Source organism: Lissotriton vulgaris, unplaced genomic scaffold (assembly GCF_964263255.1).
Source record: "Lissotriton vulgaris unplaced genomic scaffold, aLisVul1.2 SCAFFOLD_10889, whole genome shotgun sequence".
Taxonomy (NCBI): domain Eukaryota; kingdom Metazoa; phylum Chordata; class Amphibia; order Caudata; family Salamandridae; genus Lissotriton; species Lissotriton vulgaris.
In genome coordinates, this window is record NW_028252462.1 from 1 (window position 1) to 5000 (window position 5000).

Consider the following 5000-nt stretch of genomic DNA (forward strand, 5'->3'; position numbering starts at 1 on the left):
GTTTGCTTGCTTGTACTGAAGCTGAGCGAAGAAAGCTAAGAGGCCCAAAACCAGTGCTCCTAGAGCCTACGGCCATACCACCCTGAAAGCACCTGATCTCGTCCGATCTCAGAAGTTAAGCAGGGTCGGGCCTGGTTAGTACCTGGATGGGAGACCGCCTGGGAATACCAGGTGCTGTAGGCTTTTTTTTTTCAGAGTGGTTTGCTTGCTTGTACTGAAGCTGAGCGAAGAAAGCTAAGAGGCCCAAAACCAGTGCTCCTAGAGCCTACGGCCATACCACCCTGAAAGCACCTGATCTCGTCCGATCTCAGAAGTTAAGCAGGGTCGGGCCTGGTTAGTACCTGGATGGGAGACCGCCTGGGAATACCAGGTGCTGTAGGCTTTTTTTTTTCAGAGTGGTTTGCTTGCTTGTACTGAAGCTGAGCGAAGAAAGCTAAGAGGCCCAAAACCAGTGCTCCTAGAGCCTACGGCCATACCACCCTGAAAGCACCTGATCTCGTCCGATCTCAGAAGTTAAGCAGGGTCGGGCCTGGTTAGTACCTGGATGGGAGACCGCCTGGGAATACCAGGTGCTGTAGGCTTTTTTTTTTCAGAGTGGTTTGCTTGCTTGTACTGAAGCTGAGCGAAGAAAGCTAAGAGGCCCAAAACCAGTGCTCCTAGAGCCTACGGCCATACCACCCTGAAAGCACCTGATCTCGTCCGATCTCAGAAGTTAAGCAGGGTCGGGCCTGGTTAGTACCTGGATGGGAGACCGCCTGGGAATACCAGGTGCTGTAGGCTTTTTTTTTTCAGAGTGGTTTGCTTGCTTGTACTGAAGCTGAGCGAAGAAAGCTAAGAGGCCCAAAACCAGTGCTCCTAGAGCCTACGGCCATACCACCCTGAAAGCACCTGATCTCGTCCGATCTCAGAAGTTAAGCAGGGTCGGGCCTGGTTAGTACCTGGATGGGAGACCGCCTGGGAATACCAGGTGCTGTAGGCTTTTTTTTTTCAGAGTGGTTTGCTTGCTTGTACTGAAGCTGAGCGAAGAAAGCTAAGAGGCCCAAAACCAGTGCTCCTAGAGCCTACGGCCATACCACCCTGAAAGCACCTGATCTCGTCCGATCTCAGAAGTTAAGCAGGGTCGGGCCTGGTTAGTACCTGGATGGGAGACCGCCTGGGAATACCAGGTGCTGTAGGCTTTTTTTTTTCAGAGTGGTTTGCTTGCTTGTACTGAAGCTGAGCGAAGAAAGCTAAGAGGCCCAAAACCAGTGCTCCTAGAGCCTACGGCCATACCACCCTGAAAGCACCTGATCTCGTCCGATCTCAGAAGTTAAGCAGGGTCGGGCCTGGTTAGTACCTGGATGGGAGACCGCCTGGGAATACCAGGTGCTGTAGGCTTTTTTTTTTCAGAGTGGTTTGCTTGCTTGTACTGAAGCTGAGCGAAGAAAGCTAAGAGGCCCAAAACCAGTGCTCCTAGAGCCTACGGCCATACCACCCTGAAAGCACCTGATCTCGTCCGATCTCAGAAGTTAAGCAGGGTCGGGCCTGGTTAGTACCTGGATGGGAGACCGCCTGGGAATACCAGGTGCTGTAGGCTTTTTTTTTTCAGAGTGGTTTGCTTGCTTGTACTGAAGCTGAGCGAAGAAAGCTAAGAGGCCCAAAACCAGTGCTCCTAGAGCCTACGGCCATACCACCCTGAAAGCACCTGATCTCGTCCGATCTCAGAAGTTAAGCAGGGTCGGGCCTGGTTAGTACCTGGATGGGAGACCGCCTGGGAATACCAGGTGCTGTAGGCTTTTTTTTTTCAGAGTGGTTTGCTTGCTTGTACTGAAGCTGAGCGAAGAAAGCTAAGAGGCCCAAAACCAGTGCTCCTAGAGCCTACGGCCATACCACCCTGAAAGCACCTGATCTCGTCCGATCTCAGAAGTTAAGCAGGGTCGGGCCTGGTTAGTACCTGGATGGGAGACCGCCTGGGAATACCAGGTGCTGTAGGCTTTTTTTTTTCAGAGTGGTTTGCTTGCTTGTACTGAAGCTGAGCGAAGAAAGCTAAGAGGCCCAAAACCAGTGCTCCTAGAGCCTACGGCCATACCACCCTGAAAGCACCTGATCTCGTCCGATCTCAGAAGTTAAGCAGGGTCGGGCCTGGTTAGTACCTGGATGGGAGACCGCCTGGGAATACCAGGTGCTGTAGGCTTTTTTTTTTCAGAGTGGTTTGCTTGCTTGTACTGAAGCTGAGCGAAGAAAGCTAAGAGGCCCAAAACCAGTGCTCCTAGAGCCTACGGCCATACCACCCTGAAAGCACCTGATCTCGTCCGATCTCAGAAGTTAAGCAGGGTCGGGCCTGGTTAGTACCTGGATGGGAGACCGCCTGGGAATACCAGGTGCTGTAGGCTTTTTTTTTTCAGAGTGGTTTGCTTGCTTGTACTGAAGCTGAGCGAAGAAAGCTAAGAGGCCCAAAACCAGTGCTCCTAGAGCCTACGGCCATACCACCCTGAAAGCACCTGATCTCGTCCGATCTCAGAAGTTAAGCAGGGTCGGGCCTGGTTAGTACCTGGATGGGAGACCGCCTGGGAATACCAGGTGCTGTAGGCTTTTTTTTTTCAGAGTGGTTTGCTTGCTTGTACTGAAGCTGAGCGAAGAAAGCTAAGAGGCCCAAAACCAGTGCTCCTAGAGCCTACGGCCATACCACCCTGAAAGCACCTGATCTCGTCCGATCTCAGAAGTTAAGCAGGGTCGGGCCTGGTTAGTACCTGGATGGGAGACCGCCTGGGAATACCAGGTGCTGTAGGCTTTTTTTTTTCAGAGTGGTTTGCTTGCTTGTACTGAAGCTGAGCGAAGAAAGCTAAGAGGCCCAAAACCAGTGCTCCTAGAGCCTACGGCCATACCACCCTGAAAGCACCTGATCTCGTCCGATCTCAGAAGTTAAGCAGGGTCGGGCCTGGTTAGTACCTGGATGGGAGACCGCCTGGGAATACCAGGTGCTGTAGGCTTTTTTTTTTCAGAGTGGTTTGCTTGCTTGTACTGAAGCTGAGCGAAGAAAGCTAAGAGGCCCAAAACCAGTGCTCCTAGAGCCTACGGCCATACCACCCTGAAAGCACCTGATCTCGTCCGATCTCAGAAGTTAAGCAGGGTCGGGCCTGGTTAGTACCTGGATGGGAGACCGCCTGGGAATACCAGGTGCTGTAGGCTTTTTTTTTTCAGAGTGGTTTGCTTGCTTGTACTGAAGCTGAGCGAAGAAAGCTAAGAGGCCCAAAACCAGTGCTCCTAGAGCCTACGGCCATACCACCCTGAAAGCACCTGATCTCGTCCGATCTCAGAAGTTAAGCAGGGTCGGGCCTGGTTAGTACCTGGATGGGAGACCGCCTGGGAATACCAGGTGCTGTAGGCTTTTTTTTTTCAGAGTGGTTTGCTTGCTTGTACTGAAGCTGAGCGAAGAAAGCTAAGAGGCCCAAAACCAGTGCTCCTAGAGCCTACGGCCATACCACCCTGAAAGCACCTGATCTCGTCCGATCTCAGAAGTTAAGCAGGGTCGGGCCTGGTTAGTACCTGGATGGGAGACCGCCTGGGAATACCAGGTGCTGTAGGCTTTTTTTTTTCAGAGTGGTTTGCTTGCTTGTACTGAAGCTGAGCGAAGAAAGCTAAGAGGCCCAAAACCAGTGCTCCTAGAGCCTACGGCCATACCACCCTGAAAGCACCTGATCTCGTCCGATCTCAGAAGTTAAGCAGGGTCGGGCCTGGTTAGTACCTGGATGGGAGACCGCCTGGGAATACCAGGTGCTGTAGGCTTTTTTTTTTCAGAGTGGTTTGCTTGCTTGTACTGAAGCTGAGCGAAGAAAGCTAAGAGGCCCAAAACCAGTGCTCCTAGAGCCTACGGCCATACCACCCTGAAAGCACCTGATCTCGTCCGATCTCAGAAGTTAAGCAGGGTCGGGCCTGGTTAGTACCTGGATGGGAGACCGCCTGGGAATACCAGGTGCTGTAGGCTTTTTTTTTTCAGAGTGGTTTGCTTGCTTGTACTGAAGCTGAGCGAAGAAAGCTAAGAGGCCCAAAACCAGTGCTCCTAGAGCCTACGGCCATACCACCCTGAAAGCACCTGATCTCGTCCGATCTCAGAAGTTAAGCAGGGTCGGGCCTGGTTAGTACCTGGATGGGAGACCGCCTGGGAATACCAGGTGCTGTAGGCTTTTTTTTTTCAGAGTGGTTTGCTTGCTTGTACTGAAGCTGAGCGAAGAAAGCTAAGAGGCCCAAAACCAGTGCTCCTAGAGCCTACGGCCATACCACCCTGAAAGCACCTGATCTCGTCCGATCTCAGAAGTTAAGCAGGGTCGGGCCTGGTTAGTACCTGGATGGGAGACCGCCTGGGAATACCAGGTGCTGTAGGCTTTTTTTTTTCAGAGTGGTTTGCTTGCTTGTACTGAAGCTGAGCGAAGAAAGCTAAGAGGCCCAAAACCAGTGCTCCTAGAGCCTACGGCCATACCACCCTGAAAGCACCTGATCTCGTCCGATCTCAGAAGTTAAGCAGGGTCGGGCCTGGTTAGTACCTGGATGGGAGACCGCCTGGGAATACCAGGTGCTGTAGGCTTTTTTTTTTCAGAGTGGTTTGCTTGCTTGTACTGAAGCTGAGCGAAGAAAGCTAAGAGGCCCAAAACCAGTGCTCCTAGAGCCTACGGCCATACCACCCTGAAAGCACCTGATCTCGTCCGATCTCAGAAGTTAAGCAGGGTCGGGCCTGGTTAGTACCTGGATGGGAGACCGCCTGGGAATACCAGGTGCTGTAGGCTTTTTTTTTTCAGAGTGGTTTGCTTGCTTGTACTGAAGCTGAGCGAAGAAAGCTAAGAGGCCCAAAACCAGTGCTCCTAGAGCCTACGGCCATACCACCCTGAAAGCACCTGATCTCGTCCGATCTCAGAAGTTAAGCAGGGTCGGGCCTGGTTAGTACCTGGATGGGAGACCGCCTGGGAATACCAGGTGCTGTAGGCTTTTTTTTTTCAGAGTGGTTTGCTTGCTTGTACTGAAGCTGA

General features: G+C 52.2%; 25 non-coding genes across 25 annotated transcripts; all 25 read left to right on the top strand.

Annotated features, from left to right (window-relative positions):
* The first annotated feature begins 64 nt into the window (after positions 1-64).
* LOC147662308 (5S ribosomal RNA) lies at positions 65-183 on the top strand. Its single transcript, XR_015305584.1, has one exon. It is a non-coding gene; the product is annotated as a 5S ribosomal RNA (ribosomal RNA).
* An 80-nt stretch (positions 184-263) lies between these two features.
* On the top strand, positions 264-382 carry LOC147662309 (5S ribosomal RNA). Its single transcript, XR_015305595.1, has one exon. It is a non-coding gene; the product is annotated as a 5S ribosomal RNA (ribosomal RNA).
* Positions 383-462: 80 nt separating this feature from the next.
* LOC147662310 (5S ribosomal RNA) lies at positions 463-581 on the top strand. Its single transcript, XR_015305606.1, has one exon. It is a non-coding gene; the product is annotated as a 5S ribosomal RNA (ribosomal RNA).
* An 80-nt stretch (positions 582-661) lies between these two features.
* LOC147662311 (5S ribosomal RNA) lies at positions 662-780 on the top strand. The gene has a single exon (XR_015305617.1). It is a non-coding gene; the product is annotated as a 5S ribosomal RNA (ribosomal RNA).
* Positions 781-860: 80 nt separating this feature from the next.
* On the top strand, positions 861-979 carry LOC147662312 (5S ribosomal RNA). The gene has a single exon (XR_015305628.1). It is a non-coding gene; the product is annotated as a 5S ribosomal RNA (ribosomal RNA).
* An 80-nt stretch (positions 980-1059) lies between these two features.
* Positions 1060-1178, top strand: LOC147662313 (5S ribosomal RNA). The gene has a single exon (XR_015305639.1). It is a non-coding gene; the product is annotated as a 5S ribosomal RNA (ribosomal RNA).
* Positions 1179-1258: 80 nt separating this feature from the next.
* LOC147662314 (5S ribosomal RNA) lies at positions 1259-1377 on the top strand. Its single transcript, XR_015305650.1, has one exon. It is a non-coding gene; the product is annotated as a 5S ribosomal RNA (ribosomal RNA).
* Positions 1378-1457: 80 nt separating this feature from the next.
* On the top strand, positions 1458-1576 carry LOC147662315 (5S ribosomal RNA). Its single transcript, XR_015305662.1, has one exon. It is a non-coding gene; the product is annotated as a 5S ribosomal RNA (ribosomal RNA).
* An 80-nt stretch (positions 1577-1656) lies between these two features.
* LOC147662316 (5S ribosomal RNA) lies at positions 1657-1775 on the top strand. The gene has a single exon (XR_015305673.1). It is a non-coding gene; the product is annotated as a 5S ribosomal RNA (ribosomal RNA).
* Positions 1776-1855: 80 nt separating this feature from the next.
* Positions 1856-1974, top strand: LOC147662317 (5S ribosomal RNA). Its single transcript, XR_015305684.1, has one exon. It is a non-coding gene; the product is annotated as a 5S ribosomal RNA (ribosomal RNA).
* An 80-nt stretch (positions 1975-2054) lies between these two features.
* On the top strand, positions 2055-2173 carry LOC147662318 (5S ribosomal RNA). Its single transcript, XR_015305695.1, has one exon. It is a non-coding gene; the product is annotated as a 5S ribosomal RNA (ribosomal RNA).
* Positions 2174-2253: 80 nt separating this feature from the next.
* On the top strand, positions 2254-2372 carry LOC147662319 (5S ribosomal RNA). Its single transcript, XR_015305706.1, has one exon. It is a non-coding gene; the product is annotated as a 5S ribosomal RNA (ribosomal RNA).
* An 80-nt stretch (positions 2373-2452) lies between these two features.
* On the top strand, positions 2453-2571 carry LOC147662320 (5S ribosomal RNA). Its single transcript, XR_015305717.1, has one exon. It is a non-coding gene; the product is annotated as a 5S ribosomal RNA (ribosomal RNA).
* Positions 2572-2651: 80 nt separating this feature from the next.
* LOC147662321 (5S ribosomal RNA) lies at positions 2652-2770 on the top strand. Its single transcript, XR_015305728.1, has one exon. It is a non-coding gene; the product is annotated as a 5S ribosomal RNA (ribosomal RNA).
* An 80-nt stretch (positions 2771-2850) lies between these two features.
* On the top strand, positions 2851-2969 carry LOC147662322 (5S ribosomal RNA). Its single transcript, XR_015305739.1, has one exon. It is a non-coding gene; the product is annotated as a 5S ribosomal RNA (ribosomal RNA).
* An 80-nt stretch (positions 2970-3049) lies between these two features.
* LOC147662323 (5S ribosomal RNA) lies at positions 3050-3168 on the top strand. Its single transcript, XR_015305750.1, has one exon. It is a non-coding gene; the product is annotated as a 5S ribosomal RNA (ribosomal RNA).
* Positions 3169-3248: 80 nt separating this feature from the next.
* On the top strand, positions 3249-3367 carry LOC147662324 (5S ribosomal RNA). Its single transcript, XR_015305761.1, has one exon. It is a non-coding gene; the product is annotated as a 5S ribosomal RNA (ribosomal RNA).
* An 80-nt stretch (positions 3368-3447) lies between these two features.
* LOC147662325 (5S ribosomal RNA) lies at positions 3448-3566 on the top strand. Its single transcript, XR_015305773.1, has one exon. It is a non-coding gene; the product is annotated as a 5S ribosomal RNA (ribosomal RNA).
* An 80-nt stretch (positions 3567-3646) lies between these two features.
* Positions 3647-3765, top strand: LOC147662326 (5S ribosomal RNA). Its single transcript, XR_015305779.1, has one exon. It is a non-coding gene; the product is annotated as a 5S ribosomal RNA (ribosomal RNA).
* An 80-nt stretch (positions 3766-3845) lies between these two features.
* On the top strand, positions 3846-3964 carry LOC147662327 (5S ribosomal RNA). The gene has a single exon (XR_015305780.1). It is a non-coding gene; the product is annotated as a 5S ribosomal RNA (ribosomal RNA).
* An 80-nt stretch (positions 3965-4044) lies between these two features.
* LOC147662328 (5S ribosomal RNA) lies at positions 4045-4163 on the top strand. Its single transcript, XR_015305781.1, has one exon. It is a non-coding gene; the product is annotated as a 5S ribosomal RNA (ribosomal RNA).
* Positions 4164-4243: 80 nt separating this feature from the next.
* Positions 4244-4362, top strand: LOC147662329 (5S ribosomal RNA). Its single transcript, XR_015305782.1, has one exon. It is a non-coding gene; the product is annotated as a 5S ribosomal RNA (ribosomal RNA).
* Positions 4363-4442: 80 nt separating this feature from the next.
* On the top strand, positions 4443-4561 carry LOC147662330 (5S ribosomal RNA). The gene has a single exon (XR_015305783.1). It is a non-coding gene; the product is annotated as a 5S ribosomal RNA (ribosomal RNA).
* Positions 4562-4641: 80 nt separating this feature from the next.
* LOC147662331 (5S ribosomal RNA) lies at positions 4642-4760 on the top strand. The gene has a single exon (XR_015305784.1). It is a non-coding gene; the product is annotated as a 5S ribosomal RNA (ribosomal RNA).
* An 80-nt stretch (positions 4761-4840) lies between these two features.
* LOC147662332 (5S ribosomal RNA) lies at positions 4841-4959 on the top strand. The gene has a single exon (XR_015305785.1). It is a non-coding gene; the product is annotated as a 5S ribosomal RNA (ribosomal RNA).
* The last annotated feature ends 41 nt before the right edge of the window (positions 4960-5000 follow it).